We start from the raw sequence: 26,624 nt of genomic DNA, 5'->3' as shown, positions 1-26,624 counted from the left end.
TCCTTCATTCACAACTGATGAACTCACATAAGAAACGTGTGGTTTCCAGCTCTGCATGCTTGAATTTTTTTTAATGTTTCTGTAATACAATTTGCTTTATTCTTTTTCAACATTGAGAAAATATATATTCTTCTGAATTACTTCAGTTGAAATATTATCTGTTCATGTTAGTCAGCTTTTCATTGCTGTAACTAGATACCCCAGAAAGACAACTATAAGGAGGAAAGATTTATTCTGGCCCACAGTTTCAGAGGCTTCAGTCCATGGTTATCCTATTCCACTGTTGTAGGCTTGTGGTGAGGGAGAAGCACTAAGGTGAACTGGCATGGCAGAGGAAAGCCACTGACCCCATGGAAGCCAGGAAGGAAAGCGAGCCTGAGAAAAGTCATACCCTTCAATATAACCCTCCCCTCAGTGACCTACGTCTCCCAACTATGCCCCACCTCCCAGTAGCCCATTCAGCTAAGAACTCATCAATGGGTTGGTTGATTGATGAAGTTAGAGCCCTCACAAATCAGTCATCTCTGTAGTCATCTATCTCTTAATTCAATCAGCTTGACAATCAGGATTAAACCTTCACACATGTCAATCAAATTCACCATCATTTTTAATCACTGCATAATATCCCATTCTAGAAATATACCAAACACATTTCCTATGAAAGGACATTTACATTTTTCTATATTGTAAACATGCCATTTTATATATTAGTTCTATTATTCCTTTATAATAAATTCCTAGAAATTGCTGGCCATACAATATGTACATTCTCCAGGCTTTGATGTAGCTTAACAAATTATCCTCCAAAGGGAACATACAATTCATTTATATAGTCTCTAGTAGCATGGAGACTGAGACATCTGAGGGACACTAGGAACTCTCTACAGGAGAAACACATACTAAGACGCCAATATTTATTGAATGTCTGTTGTCTGTGGAATACCGTGACAGGTGCTGGGGAGAGAGGTGAACAAGACTCCTATACTTTTTCCTATTCTTCCTTCCCCACTGCAGCAGATGATGCCTAGCTCTGTACATGAATGCACTAACATCATAACAGTGCCACAAAAATGACACCAGAAAGCAGTCAGGTGACAGTGAAGTCGCATTTTGGTACTGATGGTGGTACTGTCACTCTGCGATGTTTCTCTGCTCTCCCCAAGGCAGACAGCCCACGAGCCTGAGGCTTGTTTTCCCACAGTCCCTTGTAGCACAATTCGGGGCAGGGGTGGGGGGCTCTGGAAGACTGGAAGGCAACAGGAGGTAGAAGCTGTTGGGCCCCATGAGGACAGAGATGAAGGGACACAGGCATGTAGGGTACCACAAGGGCAGCAGCAGCAGACAGGCAGGCATTGGCGGAGCCACCCAAAGGGACATGGAGGGCACTGGTGCAGCCAGGCAGAGCTCCCTGCTCACTTGAGTCTGTCAACCCTATCTTCCTACTCTAGCTGTTCCATTACAGGTTAAGCAACAGTAAGATGCTCTCTTCTCTGGGTTGTTCTCTTCTTTCATTCTCTTTGCCAGTATTTTCTTCCCGGGACAGTATTATTTCTTGTGGCTGTGATGTGGTACAGTGAGGGAAGAGAAAAGAAATTAAATTCCCAGATGAACACCTCCCTGAAGTCTCCCAGGATTAGGATTCCTCAGTGTGGAACCATCCTACCTTCCTCAATTACATGGTGACTTTGAGGGCTGCCCCAGGAAATGCTCCTGTTTACAAGCAAGGTGTGTAATCTGACAAGCTGACTGCGGCTTTTGTGATTAGAATGAAGACTCTTCCTCCTGCAGGATACAGTCCATCACCTGATGAGAAGACAGATGGGATTTTGGCCCCCATTCATTTCTTAGAGAAGGCGCCCTTATGCAGTCAATTACTAGACAACAGTACATAGTAGGCCTGATGGAAACAGAGAATGAAAACAAAAGTAATTGGGTATTTTAAGGAATATTTCCATTTAAAAAGTGCCATATTGTATCAAGTGAGTTCCTGTCATGTAATGATGCCTTTCACACCTTCCAATGTGTGTGGAATACATTAAAAAATAAGTCAAAGTTTCTTTTAATAGTGCATTTGTAAAATAATTAAACTCTCAACAGCCCTTTTTGGTTTTGACAGTCTGAATAAGTTGTTTTTTTTTTTAAATGTAACCATTCTTGAAAATGTTTTAAGGTTGTCCTAAAAACATATGTTTTGGAAGACCATATTTCTCTCCAAGACAAAGTTAGGGCAACTTGATTCATGCTGGGGAGGCTTAAGAGAATACAATTAGAAAACTTGGCATTGTGCAGTGGTGCCAGGGGCCGCAGCAGCTGATCCCAGAGTCTCGCTCCAGCAGCGGCCAGCGGAGGAGCCGCAATGTCTCAGGCTGTGCAGACAAATGCAACTCAGCCATTAAGCAAAACATGGGAACTGAGCTTATACAAATTACAATGAACACCTCAGAGGCAATAACAGATGGCTTGGAAATTGTGGTTTCACCTCTAGAAGTCTTCACAGCGAATTAATGTGCCCAATTTGTTTAGATATGCCGAAAAATACTACAACTACAAAGCAGTGTTTGCACCATTTTTGTGCAGATTGTATTATCACAGCCCTAATAAGTGGTAACAAAGAATGTCCTACCTGTAGGAAAAAACTCGTTTCCAAAAGATCACTAAGGCCAGACCCAAACTTTGATGCACTCATCAGCAAAACTTATCCAAGTCGTGATGAGTATGAAGCTCATTAAGAGAGAGTATTAGCCAGGATCAACAAGCACAATAATCAGCAGGCACTCAGTCATAGAACTGAAGAAGGTCTGAAGATCCAGGCCATGAACAGATTACATCAGGGCAAGAAACAGACTGAAAACGGTAGTGGAGCAGAAGATAATGGTGACAGTTTGCACTGTAGTAATGCATCCACACATAGCAATAAGGAAGCAGGCCCTAGTAACAAACGGACCAAAACATCTGATGATTCTGGGCTTGAACTTGATAATAACAATGCAACAGTAGCAACTGATCCAGTAATGGATGGTGCTAGCGAAACTGAGTTAGTATTCAGGCCTCATCCCACACTTATGGAAAAAGATGACAGTACACAGACAAGATGCATAAAGACTTTAGGTAATGCCACTGTTGATCACTTATCAAAGTACTTGGCTGTCAGGTTAGCTTTAGAAGAACTTTAAAGCAAAGGAGAATCAAACCAGATGAACCTTGATACAGCCAGTGAGAAGCAGTATACCATTTATATAGCAATGGCCTTGGGCCGGGGATTTAGCTCAGTGGTTTCGCCACCTGCTGTGCAAGTGCAAGGACCCGAGTTCGATCCCCAGTACCAAAAAAATAATAATAAAATAAAATATATAGCAATGGCCAGTGGCCAGTTCATTGTATTAAATGGCTCTTTTTTGTTGGAATTGGTCAGTAAGAAATACTGGAAAGTAAACAAACCCATGGAATTTTAGTATGCCCCTACCAAGGAGCACAAATGATCTTTTAAAAACCAATTCTGGACTGAACTTTTTTTATAGCCTAATTCTTTAATATTAAAGATGTACCATCATTACTTTTATGGACAGATCTTGGAAAACTTGGGTGGAGCCCCATAGCTCAAATCTTCCAGCTCTGCAAAACCAAAAGATGCCCCACCCAACCCCCTTGTCCTAAATGACAGGACACAGATAGGCCCAGTGGACATGCCAGCTTTAGGTCTGTCACCCAGGCCTGGCTGTCTCCCTCCCTGGGCCCTGCAGCAAGGCCAAGCCTGGGGTCACAGTTCCTTTACCTGCCCAGTTTCCTTCCTTGGGCCCTGGCTTGAAGGGCAGTTTCCAGATCAGAAAAAAAAAAAAAAAATCAATCCTAAGATATTACTAATTTGAAAACATCGACCAGATTTTCCCTGAGCATCTGTGGGGTCTGAGTTAAGAGCAGCAATGAAGGCTGACAAGCCCTATATCCGGATATTTAGAAGTTATGAATCAGAGCTCACAGGCTGTGGAATAAAAACATGACCTGTTCTGCCTGATGCACACATCTTCACAGCAACCTGGAAAGCCAGGGCAGGAAGCTGGCAGCACAGGGAGCACCAATCCCGGCCACCAGCACCCTTCCACCCCTCCTTTTCCACAGCCAGCCCTCTATAGGGCTTCCTCGACCAGTAGGGGGCAGTGCAGCTCACCCTGCCAAATCCATCGGTGTCACTCAAGCAGCTGTCCTGCCCACTGCTAAGCCCCAGGGGGATGCTCTCTGGAGGTCGGACAGGGATCCCACATGTAGCTGGGAGATGGCTCAGTGCCTGTGATGTCATTTTATGTGTCCGTTTGACTGGCCACAGGATGCCCACATGAAAAATCTTTCTGGCTGTGTCTGATAGGATGTTTCTAGAGATTAGCTTTGGAGTTGGTGGACTCGCTAAAGTTAACTGCCCTCCCCAACACCCTCAACAGAACCAAAAACAGAGGGAGGAAGAGAGCAGCCCTGTGTGCTTCCTGCCCACCTGCTTCTGCAGGGTCCTCTCATCTTTTCTCCCCTGGTCCTGACCTGCATTTATACCATCGGCTCCCCTGGTTGCCAGGCATTTTGATTTGAACTGAATTTTACCACCAGCTTTCCTGGCCTGCTGCTCACAGACCACAGAATTTATAATCTCCATAATCTCATGGCCACATTCTTAAACTAAGACAATTAACTTTCACCCTCTCTCCCCAGCTCAAGATCTAGAAGGCTGGTCACACAGTCCTAATGTTGGCCCATTCCCCTGAGCTCTCCATCTCCTCATCCCTCTGGGAAGGACATAGCCAGAAGGCTAGAACAGGGCCTCGAAACCACAGAGCCCAAGGTAGGAGCCCCCTGGCCTGGATCTAACTGATTAATAAATGTTTGCTCTAGCCTCTCTAACTATGAGTCTAATCTTCTCAAACATGGTCTAGATGCAGCCTTTTAAAAAGTAAAGTCCTAAGGCCAAACCTAGACCCATGAATCAGATGATCTGGAGTTTCCAGGGCTCTACATTAATTCAACAATCTTTCAAAACCACGCTTATTCACTCTAAAATTTAAGAACATCTATCAAACAGCTAGGACTTGGAGGAAAGGATCCTGCCTTTCTCCTGGAGTCCACCCACGCCATGGCTCCAAATGGGCCCTGAAAGAATTACTCCCCATCCAGAGACATGGCCAGCTAGACAGCCGTCGGTCCTCTGGAAGGTGAGCCCAGATCCTCATCCAGTGTAAGATAAACACTGACCACGCATCCTCTGCAATTCCAAGAACACGGTGACATCATCCTGGCAGGCTGCCTTGGGACTGAGCAGGCTGCAGCTTCCTGCTATCAGTTACCAGTTACTGGCAGCCAGCTTCCTGGAAGCACTGTGGTCTGATCTCTTGGAAAATGTGCAGGATGACCCAATAGAAGTGGCCCTGCTTTTTAAATTATTAAACTATGATGCTATTTAATTCCTGGTGCTCTTTCCTTTCACCTATCATTTAGCAGTTAGCACTCTGTTTATACCACCTTCAGGGTAGGACCGTCCAGGAAGAACAAAAGTCATGAATGTGAACTCCAAAGGTCTAATGGGGCATGACTCTCTATTGTAAGCAGCAGGATTGGAGAGAAAATGGCTCTTCTCTTTTGCCCTCTCCTTTTTTTTTCAAATCTAGAGGCTTAACTTTAAATATCAAGATCCAAACCCGAAGGATCAAGAGAAACTCATAGCATAATCTATTGTATTAGTCATGATTTTCCAGAGAAACAGAACCAACAGGATAGTCTGTCATCATCAACTGTTAAAATTCAAAAGATTTGATAGATTAAATCAGTGGTCTTCAAATTTTTTCTCTCATACTTCCTAAAAGAACTTAGAAAATGTATGAAGCCCCAGGCACAATTCAGTTAGACTACTAAAAGTCTCTGTTATAAATCTGAATAATGGCAAGACAGATACTTTCTAGCATATTATAAATATTAATTTTTTTTAAATCACATTTTGTATCCAATGTATTACTAGGATTCTGAGGTTCTGTAGACTCCTAGAGATTCTTTCCAGGTTCTTGTTGTCCTGAACAAAGAATTGGACAAGATGAAAAGTAGGAAAAGAAGTATGATCTGTAGAGTGAGCCCATTGGCCTGGGCCATCTTTTCTATCTACCATTCCTCCGGCTGACCTCAGATCTCAGCCATCCTATCAAAAGCCTGCTTGATTTCCAGTCAGAAGAACTGAAGATAACACTTACTGATTGGTACCAGAATCAGGGCTTGGAAACTGTATTCTGCTCCCGGGCCCTGGATCTCCGTGATTGACAGATCACATCCACTTGCTCAGCAGCTGCCACACCCTAATCTCCTGCCTCAAATGGACCCTAAATCCTATGGCATTGTCGCCTATGCTCACTTAAAAACCACAACAAACTCAGTTTTGAAAACTGGACAATTTGTATCATTGTTGGTTTGAACTTTGAAGTTTTCTAGATTGAATTCTCTTTATGTCAATTTTTAGTACACAATAATCAAAGAAACATATAGCATATTTTGATAAATCTAAAACCTACCAAGTAAAGTTATATAATTGGACAATTAAGCTAAATGAATAGATGGATCCTTCTAAATTAGTCCATGTATCTGTGGCTGTTATTAGTAAAATGAAACATGAATGGGCATCAATTCTGTTTTTCATTTTTATAGACATTAGCCCTGAGTATCCTTGTTTAAATAAGTAATGAGAATGTTAGGCATTTTCTTAGAGAAAAGTTACTTGAATGGACTCTTAGTTATAAGTCAGAAAGTAAATAGTGAATTATTATTTAAAACTATTTTAATTACCTGTTAATAAGTTGGTTAGGTTCTCCTTTGAATTTTATTGAAAGCAAAGGAATTGTAAATCCCTTAATTTATGGAAAGGAGAAAAAAAATACTGTGAGGAGTCATTAGAGCCCCTCATTTTCTTTATTTCTAGGAAATATGACTAAATAAGATTTAACCAAGATTTATTATTGACTATTGTTCATTCTGTTACCATTTAACTTCTATGCATCATGCTTGTGGAGCTAAAATATATTAACTGAGATTAAACACAAAACATAAAACTAAAACTGAGCACAATGCCAAATTTCATTTTTAAAGGGCACCTCAAAATGCAGAGTAAATGTATAACAAAAGGATGGATCCAGGTACTTGAGGATACATGCATATTTATATATGTCTGTGTGCATATATATATATATCTTCCCATGGATGATTGAAGACAATTACATTTATGTAATTATCCATTTGCTAGACTTAGAATGAGTATATTAACATCTAAAAGAAAGAAATTAACTCTGATTCAATCAAGCCAGCTTTCTAACAGAAAGCTCATTCTGCTCATTGCATGGTAAATTTGCAATTTGGGGGAAATTTTAAAGTGTTGTTGACCCTAGATAGACACTGTACTGTTAACAGTATAAGTACTTTATATAAATTGACAGCAAGAGAAAGAACTTGGTCACTAATAAGCATAGGCTTATGAAAAGCACACGAAGGACTGTTAGACACATAATTTGGAGTATAATTTGCAACATATTCCTATTAAGTTACTGAAACTTAATGCTGTGGACTGAATCGTGTCCCCCCAAAATTTGTATTTTGAAGCCCTGATGCCTAATGTGACTATATTTGGAAATGGGGCCTGTGAGGTGACAAAGGTTAATGAGATCATGAAGGTGGGCCCCTAATGTTCCTTTCTATAAAGAGGACGAAGGGCTGGGGATTTAGCTCAGTGGTGCCACCCTGCCTGCCTCACAAGCACAAGGTCCCAAGTTCGATCCTCAGTACCTGAGGATGTAGCTCATCGCTAAGCACACTTGCCTAGCACTGCCAAGAAAAAAAGAGAGACAGAGACCAGTGCCTATGACTCACTCTCTCTCTCCCTCTCTCTCTCTCTCTCTCCCACTGATATAGTGAAAAGGCAGCAAGTCCTCACCAGATCCCAATATATAGACATGGCAGCGTAGATTCACCTGATTTGGGTGAATTTTCAAGATGAATGAAGAGAGAATACATTTGGATATTGACTCTGCATCTGGTTACCTCTTGAAATATCTTCATGTATTTCCAATTTTAATTAAATATTCATAATTACTACCAATTACCATTGCAAAATACTAGAGACTTACCTTAAATTAAGTATTATATTAGGTTCTTAGTAAACTTAATTGTATTTCTCATGTGAGTAGAAAAGTGGTGGCTGAGTGACAATGAGTGGAGATTTGCACCTTCATAAAAAATGAATACAGATTTCATACTTTGATGACTTTTAGCAAAACGTAATGTAAATGTTTCTCCTATGAATCTGAATATATATTTAAGAAAGTGCAAAACTTTAATTTACCTTAGTATAGGTTTCTTTTATTAGAAAATACAGCATTGTTATGTTGAAAGAAATTGTAGGTCTTTTCACATTCAAATCATGCAAATTATACTACTGAGACGGAGAGTAAAATTCAGACAAATGAGAGCACTCACTGAGCTTGTTCTCACTACAGAGATGGTGAAAGTGTAGAGATACTGATTCATAGCTGACTGGCATTTTCCAGCATGCTTCTCACAAATCTTGAGTTGTCTGAGATAGACAGATAGATAGCTAAAGCACTGAGGTCACCCATGAGTTTGTCACCTGGATGAATAACATCCTGCCATCTTCATGATTTCTAAGATGCATTCTCTTTTTCACCCATTTTATTGTCTTCTTTTCGAGTAGTGAAGATACACTGTCCTACCCCTTTGGTTCACCACCTTGATTAAAGGAGGTTTCCTCTCACATACCTATCATTTGAGTTCCCTCTGTTTGGTGTCCCAGAAGTTTCTGCCCCCAGGCAATGGACCACAGTGAGAGCTGGGCAGAATGCAAGCTGTGTCACTGCATTGCAAGGCAGAAGGGGGGCTGCAAAAGAGAAGGTGGAAAAGGAGCAGCAGCCTGATTGAGATGCATTGTCAAGACCAAGGGAGACAGAATATATTTGGATATTGATTCTGTGTCTGGATATTGATTCTCTGTCTGGTTATCTCTTCATGTATCCTCAATTTTAATTAAATAATATCCCTACCATTACTAATGATTACCATGTAAAGTACTAGAGGCCAACTTTAAAATAATATGAAAAAAAATAAAATAAAATAAAATAAATAAAATAAGTAATATGGGGCCAGGGATTTAGCTCAGTGGTTCCAGCGCCTGCCGCGCAAGCACAAGGTCCTGATTTCGATCCCCAGTACCAAAAAATAAAAAATAAAATAAAATAAGTAATATATTAGGTTCTTAGTAAATGTATCTGCTCATTTAAATTGTATTTCTCGTGTGATAGCCATTAACAAACCATTTTATACACAAAACTGGGACTTAAAGGTGATAATTTGCCCCAGATCCCACAGCTGGTAAGTGCCAAAGCTAAATTCAACCCTACCCTGTGCTCATGTGCTCATGACATCCTATGTATCTTGAGAATACGTTCTTGAAAATCATTGTCTCCTCCCCTGAGAATTAGTATTTCCAAAGTCATGATTCTGTAATGGAGGATTTGCAGGATTATACGGCAGGATTATACCAGAGATGCCCTTGATAGTGCTTCCTCAAATCATGAAAGGATATATTTTCTTCTCTTCTCCTGATACATATATCATTTTATCTCTTAATCTTAATAAGGTTACTGAAGAGAAATCAAATATGAATAGCACAGTCTGAAATTATTCCAAGGTCTCTATTTCATCCACTGTTAGAAATTCTTCACGTTTTCATGATGAGAGACTTTGTAGCCACTGAATTTTGCCCTAAAATTTCCCCCCAAAGATTAATTCTTTAATCCTCAATTTTTGATTTGTGCCTATGAATATATTCACATATATATTTTTAAATTACTTTAGTTATTAATCACATAGTTATAAATTGAAGGTAATGATAATTATGATGCCCACAATGGCATTCCCCCAAACCAATCCTTTGTTGTGTTCTTCAAAAAGAGACATGTTTATTATACTTTTAAAAAAAATATTCTCTTCAACCTATTCTACATGTATACACACAAAATTTTCAGTGGAACCAGTAGTAAAATGACTCTACAGTCACATTACAGAGCCTGCACTAATATTTATCTATTTTTCAAGACAAATAAAACTTGTTTCCTTGGGTAGTGTTCAGGTCAAATAGAATCCTGGATGATAATGGGGGTGGGGGTGGTTAGCCATAAAGACATTTGAAAAGTAGCAAGGGTCCAGGGTGAATAAACAAGGTCAGTTTCCAATATTATAAAGTTAGGAGGAGAGAGTATGCCTTGTGCGCAGGACTAGAAGCACCAACCAGCAGGTACCAAGAGGAAGGAGCACCAGCCACACTGCATTGCTGAGACACAGTAGACAAAGTGGGAAGAGGAACAAAAATATCTAAGGAGTTTTATGACACAGGTGAGTACAAGAGAAAGATTAGCTATGCTAGTTCTTAAGGATATATTCCATTTAAAAAGTAGATGAAAATACAAGTACATTTGATATATTTTTAAAATGTACATATAAAATTATTTGGAATACTTCCTCACTTAAAGAACTTCATGTAAATTTGTTCTTCGGAACAGCCCAAGGAGTGTGTGGGAAAGGCACTGTTCTCATTATGTGGCAGAAAAGAAAACTCAGGCACAGAGGGAATGGTGACTTCCCCAGTGTCTCCCAGCTGGTTCTCAGCAGAGCAATGACCACACCAGCTCCAATCTGAAGGAGCCCCACCTCCCTCTAGCAGCAGAGCTGTCGCTGTGTCCTGTCTTTCCTCTAATGTCTACTATAACAGCTTCTTCCCATCACTTCTGGGCACCCCCTTCCCTATCCACCCAACCGTCCTATGTGTGCATGCCCATCACTTCCTCCCTGTCAGCAAAGGCAGAGACAGTAATAAGTATCTTTGCTTCTCCACATTCCACTAGTAGGACAGAAGACTGCACCCCAAGGACTCTGAGAGGTCCAACATTTACATGACCCTCACATCAAGGTATAACTGTGGTCTCTATCAATATCCTGTTTTCCTATGGTCTGTATTATTTTCTTACACAGAAATAGACCATTTTCTAATAGCTGATCATCTAAAACATCGCTTTGTAAAAATCTCAATAACATGAAAAAATGATTTTGAGTGTCTATACAGTCCTAAACAATGGACTCTTGTTTTCCCTGAATGGATTTAAATGCCTAGTTAGTTTAATCCTATGTGAATGTGTTGTTATTTGGATTCTATATAAGCCATTTCTGGGTGAAGACATTTATAAGAATATATGAAACATAAATTGAGCAGATTTTTAAAAATTTTTTCAATTTAAGTTAATCTTCAGTGCTTCTTTGTATATACAAGGATTTTTTTCACTTGAATCCCTGGTCATTTCTCACCTGTAACTGCCCAATTTTTAAGCCTGCCAGGTTTCAATAGTAGTCATAGTCATATTATCCCGAGGGTTCTGCTTATATTGTGCCATTGAACTCTCTTGATCCTGTAAGGCACAACTCTCATAAATTCCATTTTACAGCTGCAGAAAGTGAGACAGAGAGAGATTACAGGACCTCCCAGGTCTTTCGGGTATTTGAAGCTAAGTACTCCAGGGACCGCTTTCTCAACCACATCAAATGCTACCAAAAAATAATCAATTGGAATTCATTAGTTAAGATTGCTATCCTTTTGAGAGGATGCAAACACAAAGTATAGACCGGGAAAAATATTTCTAAATCACATATCTGATAAAGGACTTATAGCTACAGTATAGCAAGAACTCTCAAAACTCGAGGGTAAAATAGACTAATTCAATCCAAATGGAAAATGCACGAAGATATGAACAAACATGTTACCAAAGAGGATATACAGATAGAAAATATCCACATGAAAAGGCATTCAACATTATCCCCATTTGAGAAATGCAAATTAGAAGCACAAAGAGATATTGCTACATAGATATCAGAATGGCTGAGGGTAAAAGGAGTGATAACACTAAATGCTGATAAAGATGCTGAGAAACTGACCACACACACATTACTGATGTAAAATGGTAGGATAATAATTTGGCAAATTGTTGTAAAAGTACCATATAATTCCCATACCATTCAGCAGTTCCACTTTTGGATATTTATCCCAAAGCAATGAAAACTGGTGTTCTCATTTAAACCCTAAATGTGCATATTCATAATGGCTTTATTCATAATAGTCAAAAACAACCCAAACTTCTTCAGTAGATGAATGGCTAAACTGTGCACATCTACACAGTAAAATGCAACTCTGCAATAAAAGGGCGCAAACAGTTATGCTGAATGGGAAAAATATCCAATCTCAAAAGTTTATCTGCAATGTAAACTCATCTGTATACATACTTGAAGGGAAATGATGGAGATAGGAAACAGGTTACTGGTTGTCATGGGTTAGAAATGGGAGACGAGTGGATTGGCTATGAAGACATAGCAAGGTAGAGCCTTCTGGGAGAACAGTTCTGTATTTTGACTTCAGTGTTGATTACGTGAACTACACACGAAATAAAGTTGCACAGAACTGTAGCCGACCGCAGTCTAAAGCCCCTGTTCAGGGGCCAACTGTAGCCAACCCCCTCAGCTGGCCTTCACACCAGTCGCAGGTCCCTCCTGCCCCAGGCACCACCCGTGGGGAGCCAGCCCACTCCTTGGAGATCTCCTCACCCAGGCACCACATGTGGGGGACCTAAACCCACGACTTTGTTCTCGCTGACCCGGAAGCAAACAAGAATGAATGACAAAGAGACACAGACTCAGTTTAACAGGCAGGCAGCCAGGAAGCTGGTGCCTCTAGTAGGCAGAGGAGCCCTCAGCGTCTGGCTCATCTTACCTTTATTCAGCCAAACGCCGTATGAGCAATCAAAGTAACACAAGAGCCATCTGCTTTCCAATGCCTATCAGTACCTGATCAGGTAAACAACTTAACCTCAGCTGGTTTAACTTTTCCCTGGAACCTGCAATGTGCAATCAGCCCGGTGGGCAGGCAGCCTTGCTCCTCTGTGCTCACAGAGGAGGCCAATTAGGACTCAGTTCTCTAATCTCCCACACAGAACTGTACTCACAGGTGCATACACAGACACAGACATGGATAGCACTGATGAAATCAGAATAAACTCTGTAATTATTTCAAAATAAATCTTATTATTTCAGTTCATAGTCAGGCCCACAATCTGACCTTGTGCAATTCCACAGATACCTCATTTAGGCTATAAAAATACCACAATCCATAAACACTAGCTAATAAAGTTGCTTCTATCAGTGGAAACATACTAACAGTATGACCGTCAAGTCTTCGTTTCACCATCTTAATCAAAAAAGATCAAGAAGGACTTTATTTGCTTTTGTGAAGATAAACGATGTCCACAGTATTCCCCCAACATCCAAAATCTAAAGACTCTACCAGTGAGATGACTGACACTGTCAGCCCTTGGTGAGCCAGTGTTCAGGCCCGGTTCACTCCCTTTCTAAGCGCTCAGAAAACAAATTTAATACTCCACTCTTGAAATCTGTGTGGGATTAGTGGCAAAGTTAAAGTTGGGTTTCCTGAACTCTCCCATTTCCCCCATCTATTGGTTTGTCTTGCTTTCATTTATTCTTGCACTCATCACACTCTTATTAAATGTTCATCTTTTGTGCACAGCTGCCCGCCCTGGGTTCACTGGCTTTCTTCTATCCCTTGGCTCCAATTTGTTCTTTCTCTTTAGTGGAAACAGAGAAAGGAGCAACTAAATCAGCCTATAGAGAACAGCAGTCTTCACAAAGGGACCATTTGAGTCAGTTTTGCCATGGTTTTTGCTCCTCCCCTTCGGGACAGTGAGAAAGCCCTCTTGGTCAAGTCAGCAAATCTCCTGCCAAATGGAAAGATCTGCTCCTCTCATTTGGGTATGTTTGGCTATTATCCAAGGAACCTAATCTCACTGCTCTAAATCAACAGCAAAACTAACTCTTCCTTTCCTACATCCTTCTCTTCCAAAGTCAGCCAAAAGAAAAAATAAAAATTCTACACTCTAAAGTTCTCTCTTCTGTTAATACTCCAAAAACAGACATGAAATTACAACTGCTTAAAATCATGGAATTTTTTAGCAGAAATAAACGTTAGTGGACAGCCCTCTCATCACAGAGATGAAGAAGAAATAGAGTATCAAGGGGGTAGTGCAATGTGCCCAGAGTTGGGCAACCAAGAGGAGAATGGACCTTCCACCCCAGGCAACCCATTCACACTGCAACAGGTACTGAATCTCTTCTTACCAGTATTTATTGGAATCAGATCTTAGGATAGTTGCATATAGCCTGGTGTCAGGTGCTCAGTAGCTCTTTTGTGTTCCAAAGAACAGGAGTCTTCTTGAAGGTAGCAACACCTGCCTCTGCTGCCACTGCTCCTCCTCCTCCTTTTCAATGCTTGTCAGGTCTGCATCACAAGAAATGAAAGTTTCAAGCCATATGTGGGGGCACATGACAGTAATCCCATCACTCTCAAAGGCTGAGATGGAGGATTACAAATTCAAGCCCAAGCCTGGGCAAATCAATGATTTAGTGAAAATTCTCAAAATGAAAACAAAAATTTTTTTAAAGGGCTGAGGATATAGTTCAGTGTGAAGGCCCTGGACTGAATCCTCAGTATGAGAAAAGAAAAAGAGGATGAGGAGAAGTCAACACTTACAAAGTCCCTACTGCCTATCTTGTCATCAGGAACTGAAAGAGGAACTCAAGAAGAAAGCCCACTAACTCTTCGTGATCCAGGTAAGACCAGGTTTGTGTATGCTCCTGGTCCAACCTAGCTGCTTCCCAGACTTCACACTCTACACCATTATCTTCCTTGACAACATAAGGATCAACCTCGGTGTTTCTTAACCCTGTTTAGGTTACCATAAGAAATTCTGGGCTCTGGGGTCAGGTATCATTTACTCTGTGACCAGTGAATCAACCACCACCCCAACACACACACACACACACACACACACAACTGCTCTTTCCATCCTATTTGTTTCAATTTAGTATTTCTGATCATTTGACAAACTGTGGAGAGCGGTGTGTGGAGAGTGGTGTTAGCCAAAGAGGCTCCATTTTGAATCTTACCCTCCATTGTATAGAGCAAGGAGACTATGTTACGAGGAACCGCGTCCTTGCCAAATTAGATTGCCCTGGAACATGATGAACGTTCTGTAACCCTGAGAAACAAGGAAGCCCACAAGGGTGGGGAATTCCCAAAGAACTAGAAAACAAGGAAGCAGGTGTCTCTGGATAAGGGTCATGATTAACAACCAAACTCACCTGTTGTATAAAAGAGAGGAGAAAAATAAACTTGGGTGCTTGGTCTCTGGGAGCCCTCCCGACTCTATCTCTTTGTCTTTCTTTTTCTTCATCCTCACTCCCCCATTCAGGTACTGTTCGACAAGTGACGGCGGGCTCCGTCAACAAACCATATGCTTTGTGTTTTTGTTCTTCAGTCCCCTCCCAGACTTAAAGGTCTATGAAAACAGGAAGTTTTGTTTGTTGTGCTTACTGTGCTTTCTCCAGAGCTAGCACTTGGTAAGAGTTCAGTAAATATTTGTTTAATCAATAAACCCCAGGACCACTTTATAGAATCTGAAAACAGACAATGCAAAGGACCAATGGGTATCAGAAGTTTAAGAGCAAAGCAAAGACCATTTGTGGCAACCAGAAGACTTGAAGAGGGCAGGGCTTGAGCACTTCAAGGAGTTTCAGAAGTGGCCTCTATTGTGTGTAACAACTGCTAACACTGGGTCATGCAGAGGGGCTCCAGGGCCAGACACGAGCAAAACAGTGTATTCATTTTAAAATAGGAATAGAAATAACTTTGTACCTACTATGGACTGAGCACTGTGGCATTAAATTTTCAAAAGCACTGCACAAGGTGGTACTGCCATTCCATTCACAGATGAAGAAACAGGGGCAAAGAGGAGTCAGATGACTGCCCTTATCATGACTGATAAGTAGGAGAGCCAGTTTTCACATTTGAGTCTAACTGGATCCAAAAATCTATGTCCTTTCCTTCCTATCCTATCCACTCCAGGCTTCAAGGCACTTTCCCTGTGTGTCTTGTTTCAATTGCCCAGATAACCAACACATCAATTAGAATTCCCATGCCTATGTTAACAACTGACAAGGGTTTAGACCCTCCTGCTGCCTTCCTCTCTAAATCAGCATATTTACAGGAAGAAGTAATTTTCATGATTAAATTATCAAGTAAACAAAGAAAAAGCACACTGAAAAGGCATTCATAAAGGAGTAATTAAAATATAACCTACTGGCATATTTTGTTCAGGTTTTTGAGTAATGACAAATAAGATATTGACTTGTAGTTTTTAAGCCTGGGGGGGCAAATAAAAGACAATGTGTTTAAATAAAAAGCAGGGAGAAATGGTTTTATAACAAAAGTTTTATTAAGACCATGAAACACTCACATGAATTTTTAATGAGGTTGTGAGCCCTAGAGGAATCTTCAAAAAGTACCTTCTGACATCCATCCTGGTTGGTTCTTACTTCTGTCCCTGAAAGCCTTGGTCATATGGTTTCTCACAGTGAACCACCAACTGGTGGATCTAGGATGGGGATGGCTTCATATGTGTCACCGAGCACATTTGGCAGGTCAACGGTTCTGGTTCTGAGGGACAGTGTGAGCAGAGCCACAGTCACATGTAATGCCATGTTTTACAAAGTACTGTAGGCTTTTCGCAATAGAATCATCACATTCAAGAAAGACAAAATAGAATATAGATTTTCAAGTTTGATGAGAAAAAGAAGAAAGGCAAGCTTAAAACTAGGATAGCTTATTAAAGATGAATACAATGAGGAAGGCATTATTTCTCTGCTTTTAGTCACCAAAAAACCCCACTAGTTACAGGTATCTGTTCTTTTCCACCTGCCCAGCAGGTGTCAGTATAAGACAATGTTCCTCGAATTGACAAGCTTTTACATAAACAAAAAGAGTAACATTATAAAATAGAGGAGATCCAGTAAAGATGAGGCCACAGATTTCTACATGAGCCTTTAAATGCTATTACTTAAGAGGACACTGACCTAAATGAAGTCTCCTTGTGGATGTGATGACGGCAAAACTTGGAGGCCTCAGAAGACCCATCTGGCTCTCGAATTCTTTGTCAAGACGGCAGGAGCCTTGTGGACAGTCAGTCACTGTTAACCTCTAGCTGGGCCTGGGTATGCACAAGTTCCACATCCTTACATTCAAGGAATCATGGCTCAATAAAATCAGGAAGAAAACCCACATATGTACTATGCATGTAATTTAGTTTTTTCTTATTATTCTCTAAACAATACAGTAAGACAACTTTTTACATGGCACTTATATCGGATGTTAAAAGTAATCCAGAGATGATTTACAGTACATTGGACATCTGTGTAGGTTTTATGCAAATATCGTACCCCTTTATATAAAGGACCTGAGCAGCCACAGCTTTTGGAATCAGAGCGTGAAGGTGTCCCAGAACCAGTCCCCCAAGTCCAGCAGCCACTGACCACTCCCAGGGAGCAGAGCAAGGTCTGGCTAGGGGTATGTGTCAAAAAGACATCACTAGGCATGATGGTGTGTGCCTGTAACCCCAGCACTCTAGGAGGCTGAGGCAGGAGGATTACAAATTAAAGCCCCACCCAGGAAATTTAGTCTATTAATGAGACTGTCTCAAAATAATAAATAAAACAAGGACTGGAGATGTAGTTCAGTGCTAAGGCCATAGGTTTAATGCCACACACACACACACACACACACACACACACACACACACACACACACCAGCCACCACAGGGGGCAGGGAACATAACCATCGAGCATGTAACACGCATATACATAAGTGTCACACGTCCTCACCAAAATCCTGAGATGTAAGTGGTATTTTTGGGATAAAGCATCTGAGCCTCACAGACATTAGAAAACTTGCCCAAGAATTCTAACAGCTAATATTTATGAGGGATTACTCTGCCCAGGTATGAAGCTTGTGTGCTCACAGCAAACCATGAAGAAATGACTTGTTATTCCCACCTGAAGGATGGGCAGTAAATCTTACTGAAGGTGAGTTACTGCTTCCCCCAGCTCACAGAGCTCCTAAGCCATGGACTGAACTGTAAACTCACATGTGGCAACCTGGGCTGTTGGAGAACTGAGGCTGTGAGTGTCTATTAGGCTGTGCTCATAGGATTGGCACCTGAGGACAGAGAGGGAAGCAAAAGGGGCCCGTGAGTGTTGGCCAGTAGTGGCCCAGCTGGTCGGGCTTTCCTACACCTGCCTCCATCGGTCCTGCGGTTGGGCCCCACAGGAACAACACCGCCTTGGGGAGATGGCTCTCTGCAGCTGGGGCAGACCCTGAGGGGCTGACCACTGGTGGCTGTCTGCCAACAGCCTTCCCAGGGCAGGAATAACAAGTCTTTCCCAGGAGGGCACCAGGCCAGGAATCGCCCTGCCCACTGCAGCCGGTATAGATCAGACTCCATCCAAACTCCTCAAGGCCTTTCTGCTGCACCACACCGCTGGAGGGCTGGCGAGGGGCAGCAGGTTGTGGGGTGGGGCTGTGGCTTGTGGGATGGGGACCCCAGACCCCTGACTTCATGGGGAAATAAACGCAACACTTCTGGATGATGCCTCAAATAGTATCAGGTAGAAATAGAGAAAGGGCCATTAAATGCATGCTGTTTAGTTGACTGACAGCTCCCAGGTGGCCTAGCGAAGGAGGTGCCAACCCACGCCCGACAGCTGGTCAGGGCACTTGGATTACTGAATGACAACCGATCTGCCCAGTGCCAGCCACTCAGCCCAGAGGCCTCCGAGCTTCGCGCAGCACGTGCTGTGCCCAGCGCTGGCCTCGCTGGCTGCCTGCCTGCTCTAGGAGAGGGCAGCATGGGAATGGCTGTTTTCTATTTGGAAATAGGGTCAGCTTGTGGTTATCTCAAAGCAGTGAGAACAGCAGAATTTGAGCCTTAGTGGCAAAGAATTATTCATACTTCTTGAATTCAGAGAACAGCCAACTTGACAAAAGGCAGAAGGCACACGCTTTTAGCTCCCTCCATGACAAGTGACCACAGGAGGCATGAGGCAAAGGCAGCTTTCTGCGGTCCAGCTTCTCTCCAGCAGTGGCCTGGTTGTGCAGTAAAGGAGCCCGAGGGGATGCAGACTTGCCTGTGTGGAAGGGAGACACATCCCTGGGTGGTCTCACACCCCACATCTGCCTGGAACCTCAGGACAGCTACCTTGTCTCTCTCTACGCTACAGCACTGGGCCCTGTGCACTTCTGTGCCTGTGACCAGCCACTCCTCGCTCCCGGAATGTCACCTCCCCATTTCCCCAGCTAAACCTGTTCTGGTTCCTCTCCACGTAACTGTCCATCCCCATCCCTGCACCAGTCAAAAGAAACTCCTCTTAACTCCTTTGGGACACATCACACAGCACCAGGGGTTCTCATATTTTAAACTGTGCACAAGAATCACCCAAAGGGTTTGATTAAAAAGCAGACAGACCCCTCGTTTCCACGCTCTGGCCATTCTGACTTAGCAGGAATGGAGCAGCCTGGGAGTCTGCATTTTCATATGCAGCCCTGATATTCCTGATGTGGTTGGTCTGCAAAGACTCCTCGAAGAAGTTTTGGTGTTGTGACCCACTTGCGTAGGCAGATGCATCTGACCTGTGCCCAAGGCTGTAGGCTTCTGTGTTAATTCATTTTAATGTTATAGTAAAATGTATTTTAAAATAAAGGAAGTTTTGTTATTTATATATGCTAACTAGATTATATATTTGATATTCAGCCAAGAAAATTCCTCTTAACTCCGTGTGCACCAGACGAGCCAAAAGGTTGGGCACCACTCTAGTCTTAGTCTCCTCTCCAGGAGGAGAGATGTGACGGGAGAATAGGGTCCTAACTTACTCACTGCCATAGTCACCCACATTATCTAATATAATTTACGTGCCGTAGGTCCTCAGACAATATGTGCTGGTCAGCCGAAACTCTTTGGTGCCCTGATTTTATTTTTACTCTTCCAAATGATTCGAAGTTTGCAGGGCAAGCCACCTCTCCTATTTCTCACATCTTCCCCTCCGTGCGCCACCACATCCCAAGGTCTGTAATGGCTACAGAACTCTCTCCAGCCCATTTATCTGCTCTTCTCTGATCCTTTGAGTAGAGTTGTTTAACTAGAAACCTGGGCCTGATTTTTTTTATAATGCCCATACACAGTCACTGGACATATTTTAGAAAATCAGTGTTTCAAGAATGGCTTCAAGATTCTGACCTGAGCAACTACAAGGATGGAATTGCCCTCAACCCAAATAGAAAAGATGCAGGTGAAGTAGTTTACATTAGAAGGTGAAGAGTTCCGTCTGGGGCATGTTCTGATCAAGCTGTGTATCAGACATCCAAGTGGGATATCAAGTGGAAAGCTGAAAAATATAGTGTGGATCTGGGCTCAGACATAAAATCATAAAATACTGTTGTATAGATGTAGAGCCAAGAGCCAAAATGCATTCACTAAGTAAATGTGGATGGATATAGCAGACCAAGGGCCAGACCTGAAACACTGCAACGTGAAGAGTTAAGGAAGAAGGTGAGGAGCTAGCAGGGGGAAAGAAGAGAGGAAACCAAGAGAGAATTACAGTATGACAGGAGTGAAAGCCTGGTTACAATGGATTTAAGAGCAAACAAGGGAGAAGAATTAAAGTCAGGGAATATAAACACTTTGGGTTTCACTTTGAAGAGGAACAAAAAATGGGGCCAGTAGAAGTGAGGTCATGGGAAGTTGTTTTATTTTTTCTTTAAGATGAGATAATAGCATAGAAATAAATGTTGATGGGAATAGGTCCAGCGGTGTTATGGTTTAGATGGAGAATGTCCCCCAAAGGCCTCATGTGCTCAAAGATGGGCTTCTGGAAGGTGAGTGGACTACAGGGACACTATAGCTGACTTGCTGTTAGGAGGTGGAGCCTGGTTAGGGGTGGGTCACTGGGGGTGTGACCTGGAAGGGGGCATCTCCCTCCCTGGCTCCTCCATGCACATTCTCTGCTTCCTGGCATCCATGACATGAGCAATTTCCTGTCAGATATTTTGTTCCAGCAATGAGAAAGTGACTAAGACAAATGGAGTACGAAAGATTACATAAAACAAAGAGGAAAGACTTGCTGGAGTGTGATCTTTGACTTGACACCAAGACTGATGGGAGGGCCTGGCTTTCAACAAAAGCATGGATGAGATGTTCAGACACAGGAGGAAGGGGGCACGTGTACGTGCTGGTACAGGTACGCATGGGAAACATGGAAGTGCTCTTCTTGTCTCTTCCACTGGCTCAGTGGTGTAGAAAACAAGAGCATCAGCTCAGAGTGAGGCTGGGGAAGAGCTGATACAGATTTCAAGAGAAAGGAGAATGTATGAACTAGTCATCTAGGATGCAGATCAAAATAGTGGTTGCCACTGTGCTAGAGGTCTAAAAACTGACTGGGAAGGAACCTAAGGAACTTTCTGGGGTGATGATAGTGTTCTCTACCTTGATAGGGGCGTGAGTTACATGATGGACACATTTGTCAATATCATCAAACTAGGTACTTATGATCTGTGCATTCCACGTGGTATAAACTATGCCTCAATTCAAAAGAAATGAGAAGGAGAATGAGAGGGAGAAGAAGGAAGAAAAGAAGCAAAGTCATGCAGGAAAATGGAAGAGTGAGTAGAGAAGTGTGACAAGACATTAAAAGCTCACTTGAGCTTTACGGTGATTAACTCCATTGACATGGGTGGTGATGATATGTTATTCACCTGCCACAATCAGTTGCACAGGTGTGGGGCAGAGTTAGAGTCATACAGGGCTCTGTTTTGCTGGGCAGGTAGTGTGAATCAAAAGAGGTATAGGAGCTGAGTGTGGGAGTGCACAGCTGTAATTCCAGAGCTCTGAGAGGCTAAGGCAAGAAGAGGCGAGTTCAAAGCCACCCTGAGCTACACAGTGAGACTTTCAAACAAAAGAACAGAGAGACAGAGACAGAGAGAAAGAGAAAGAGGTGTCTGTAACAACTGACAAAAGTGATTATCGTTTTCAGAATAGGGCTTCTTTAATACATGAACTGTAAATCAAATCTGTTAAGAAGGAGAAATAGATAATGTGGCCATCAAGGTGGAAACACTGATGTATTTTAGAGAAAACACTTTCTTGTTGATCTGTCTTGTAATCACCATCAATGATGCTTGTAATCATCTCTAATTGCATCTTATGCTGGCTCTGTTAAATGAATTCATGTGCTCTTTGGAGATATCCTATTGCAAGGCAAAGGCCTCCTTTGAGAGGACAGGCAGAAATGCACGGTAACAGCAAGGCATGCCTTCTGGCTGTCCCATGGAGACCAGTGACCCACTTTGCCTTCCAGGGTCCCATGTAGCAAGCTCTCCCACTGCCATCCACCTGGGCTGGCCTCACGGCAGGTGAAGCAACTGGTAGCCCAGGTGTTAGGATTCCAGAATGGCAACCAAATTTCTTACCACTGAATACACCCTTCCTTGTCTAACATCTTGGCTAATATCCAAATGTCATTAGAATGATGGTCTTCTACCATAAGGCTTTACCTCCAAGTTAAAATTCAGGTGATCTTATTATCACTGAATTATACTTTCCACTGGGATTTATCCAATTCTTCCTTCTGCACTCCCACCCTTAGAAAGGGGGACTGGTGACTTTAGATTGGGGTTCACTCCAAGTGTCAGCAAATTACAACACCAGTCAGTCCAAATCTGAGAGGTTCTGTTGTTTTTGTTTTAGAAATAAAGTTTTATTGGAACACAACCATGACCATTCACATATTTTTGCTTGTTTGCTTTTGGCTTTGAAACAGAGTCTCCCAATGTAGTTCAAAATGGCCTTGAATTCACTATGTAGCCCAGGCTGGGCTGGAACTCACAATGGTCCTCCTACCTCAGTCTCAGGAGTACTGGAATTATGGATGTACACCACCGCGCCTGGCTTTCATTCACATATTATTGATAGCTCTTTTCCTGCTGTAATTACAGAGTTGAGTAGGTGAAACTGAGGTCATAGGCCCAGAAGCCTAAAATACTATAGGGCCATTTTTAGAAAAAGTCTCCCTACCCCCACTCTATTGCTTTTTTTCTTTCACGACATTTGCCATAATTTGCATGTTTCTATCTATAACCTGCCTCTAGAACATAAACACCATGAGGGCAGGTTTTTTTCAATTTAAATATAAAACAACCAATGAGATTCTCCAAACAATACTGATATTTACTTGGAAATAGCCCAGCAGTGAGAACACTATAGTAAACTTTAGGCATATTCCAAGAGGTTGAACCAAGAGGGGAAAAAAAATGGGGGAAGAATAGGATATGGAGTTTTATTTATATTTTTACATGTTTGTGGAAATTACTTTTTATTTTATTTACTTCCTCTCATCTTTTTTAATAGTATACGTTTGCAATACACAGCAAAAAATTCATCATGGGGGTGTTGGTACATACACAGGTTTCATCTTGATCCTTTTTATTTCCCTTTTTCTCTCTCCCTTCACCCTCTCCCCAGATCCCTTCCCATTCTTTCATGAACCAACTGATTCATTGATCCTTGGTATTTTTTTAGTCTCAATTTCATTAATTTCTACTCTGATCTTTATAGTTTCCTTCTATTAGTTTCAGACTGCATTGTTCTTGTCTTTCTAGGACCTTGAAATGCATCATTAGATTATCTATTTGGGAATCACTCTGGTTTTAAGTGTGCATTTATAGACATAACCTTCCCTTTCAGAATTGATTTTGTTGTGTCCCACAGGTTTTGGTATGTTGTGCTTTTATTGCCATTTAACGTTTTTAGTTTTTCCATGCTTTCTGTGCTCCACTGAAGATTCAACAACATATTTAATCTCCATGTGTTTGTGTAGCTTCTGTGGATTCTTTTGCTGTTGATTTCTAGCTTCATTATGATTCAATAGTATGTAGGGGATTATTTTAATTATTTTGTATTTATTTAGGTATGCTTCATGGCCTAAGATATGGTCTGTTTTGGAAAAAAATTCTGTACTATTGAGAAAAATGTGTATTCTGTTGTTGTTTGGTAAGATACTCTTAGAGAAAGTTCAAAAGCCATGTTTCCTCCACCACAACCACCACCACCACTAACTGCACCCATGGATTCTGCACTCTGGCTGCAGCCACCTACCAACTCTGAGCCCACTCTGCATTTTGTTTCCTCTTGGCACAGGGCAGCAGAGGAAATGGCAACTGACCAACCTGAACATAGATGAGGACAATACCTAGAGGGAGAAGGTAAACCTGGAGGATCAGCAGCTCCAGGAAGAAACAACAGACAGAGCCTGAAGCACACACCCCAAGAAAATCCCACAGCTATTGTAAAGGGAAAAGCAAGGGTTTTATTCCAAAAGTGACTCCTTCAGCACAGCAGGCTAATGTTGGAAAAGAAATCCAGTGCAGCATCCAGTACATACATTTGAGAGGATTTAATCAGGAGCCATTTTGAGAAGAGGTTAAGACTGAGCCACAGAACAACTGCACTTCAGGGTTTCCATTGTTATCCTACCACAGTGACTGGGTGAGAGACAACAACAGACAGTTGTGGAGAGGGTGAGAGCTAGACATAGACTCTCAAGACATTTAATCTCAGGTCAAGGACACAGGGCCCTGCCCTTTGTGATGAAAGGCCTGACTCAGTGAGAGTAGCTTTCAGAGGTGGCTGCATCTGACAGTGCTGGCATTAAGTCTAGCAATCTACTTGATCCCCTACAGAACTGCCTACACCCAGCACAGAAATCAGTGATCTGACTGCTTTCCCTATTTACCAATATAAGCATGGACAACCCTTAGATTGGATGATTGTTACAGCCTGGGGTATATGGACAGAGGGGCCTCTGAGGGGGGCGGGTCACTTCATAAACCCACAGAAAGTAAAGCTAAGCAGAGAAAACAGTGACCTGCTAGATTCTAAGACTGTACATCCTGGAAAGAAACCTCTCATTCAAAAATACAGAGGAATTTTTTGGGTTAAGGACTCTTTTTTTTTTTTTTTAGGTACCGGGGATCGAACTCGGGTCCTTGTGCTTGCGCAGCAGGCGGCTAAACCACTGAGCTAAATCCCTGCCCCCCAAGGACTCATTTTTTTTCCTTCATTGATTTTTAGGGGTTTAGGGCTTTTCCTTTTTTTTTTCAAATGTTTTTCTTTTCATTCTTATTTTTTATTTATTTTGCTCTCTATTTTTTCCTTCTGTTTCTTATTCATTCTTTTCTGTTACATTTATCTAATTCTATTAATTTATTCTCAGTCCTTAATATAGGATCCTTTATCTCACTTTTTCTTCTCATCATCCATTGCTTAATTTTTCAAATTTTACTTTTCTCATTCCCTCATTCCCCACCCACTCTATCCTTACCAGAAAATCCTTAAGCTTTATTAATCTTTCGATAGATAGTTAATGCTATGCTATTACTGTTGAATTCTTTTCATTGTTAGTGGGGGTATAGTTGTTGCATTTAATAGATACGTACTGTATATCAATATTTGGTCTGTCTTACCATTCATACTACAATTATAGATCTCTTTTCTATATTTAAGAGTGGTACATTATTGGTTCTTAGAGTATGTCAATATCTAGGTTTGTCTTTGATGCTGTGATTATTGCTGACTTTATTGCTATTGCCAGAGTGGCATAATTGTTGCTATTAATTGCTTTTCTCTATATGCCAAATATGGACTGCCTTTGTGTCATTAACAATACTGCAGTCTATTTCCAGAGAATGGACACTAAGAAGACAAGCCAGCAAGTCATGGTTTTCTCCTCCTGGGTGTACTGCCCGTGGGTTTGTGAGGTGCTTACCTGTTCCAGGGGCCCCTCTGTCTGTACACCCTAGGCTGTGACAATCATCCAAGCTAACACATATCCTTGCTCAAGTTGGTAGATGGGAAAAGCAATTGGAAAATTGCTGGGCCAATTACACTGCAGCCTCTCCTCCCAAATTAAGAGAAGTGGTTGGCTCTTGGGACAAAGGCAAAGCCCTATAATTAGCCATGCCCAGAGTGTATTACTAAAAAGCAGACACTAGCTGAAGAGGTCTCCATAACAGCAACAAACTCTTTCCACTATAATCAACCTGCAAAACTCAGTATAACAAAATAGCTTAAACATTCTTAGATATTTATTAAGCTCTTTTCTTCATGGTGTAGTTGAACTCTGGTATTTCTTCATTGATTTTTTTGTCTGGTTACCCACCTAATTGTGAGGATGGGGCATTGAAGTCAACCACTATGATTGTATTGAATATCTATCTCTCCTTTTTAAATCCAGTAGTTTTTGTTGGGTGTGCCAACATTCATATTTACAGTTTTTCTTTCTTCCTGTTGAATTGTTCCCTTACAAGTATGTGGCAGTCATCTTTGTTTTTTCTGATCAGTTTTGGCTTGAAGTCTGCTAAAATTAAGATAGCTACTCCTGCTTGGTTTTAGGCTGGCGTTGCATGAAATACTGTTTTCTATCCTCTTACTTTCAGTCTACATACTTCCTTTGGATGAGGTATGTCTCTTGTAGGCAATATATAGGTTTATTTTGGGGTTTTTTATCCAATCTGCCAGTGTGTATCTTTTGATTAGGGAGTGGAGAACAT

At 41.7% G+C, this 26,624-nt stretch overlaps 1 long non-coding RNA gene and 1 pseudogene across 3 annotated transcripts in view; one reads left to right on the top strand and one right to left on the bottom strand.

The window, feature by feature from the left end:
* Window positions 1-589: 589 nt before the first annotated feature.
* LOC110348027 (uncharacterized) overlaps window positions 590-26,624 on the bottom strand; it is a 133,857-nt gene continuing 107,822 nt past the window's right edge. For all 3 annotated transcript variants that reach the window (XR_015449388.1, XR_015449387.1, XR_015449386.1), the window contains exons 6-8: window positions 14,254-14,413; window positions 1,664-1,803; window positions 590-1,558 (exon numbers count right to left, since the gene is read on the bottom strand). This is a non-coding gene — a long non-coding RNA (uncharacterized LOC110348027). The remainder of the gene's footprint in view (window positions 1,559-1,663; window positions 1,804-14,253; window positions 14,414-26,624) is intronic.
* Window positions 2,353-3,479, top strand: LOC101707415 (E3 ubiquitin-protein ligase RING2-like; annotated as a pseudogene).

Source organism: Heterocephalus glaber, unplaced genomic scaffold, assembly GCF_053883595.1.
Source record: "Heterocephalus glaber isolate CG9 unplaced genomic scaffold, H.glaber_assembly_v1.0 deba00000676, whole genome shotgun sequence".
Lineage (NCBI taxonomy): Eukaryota > Metazoa > Chordata > Mammalia > Rodentia > Bathyergidae > Heterocephalus > Heterocephalus glaber.
The sequence above is the reverse complement of the archived record's forward strand: the minus strand, read 5'-3'. Positions and strand labels throughout refer to the sequence as shown.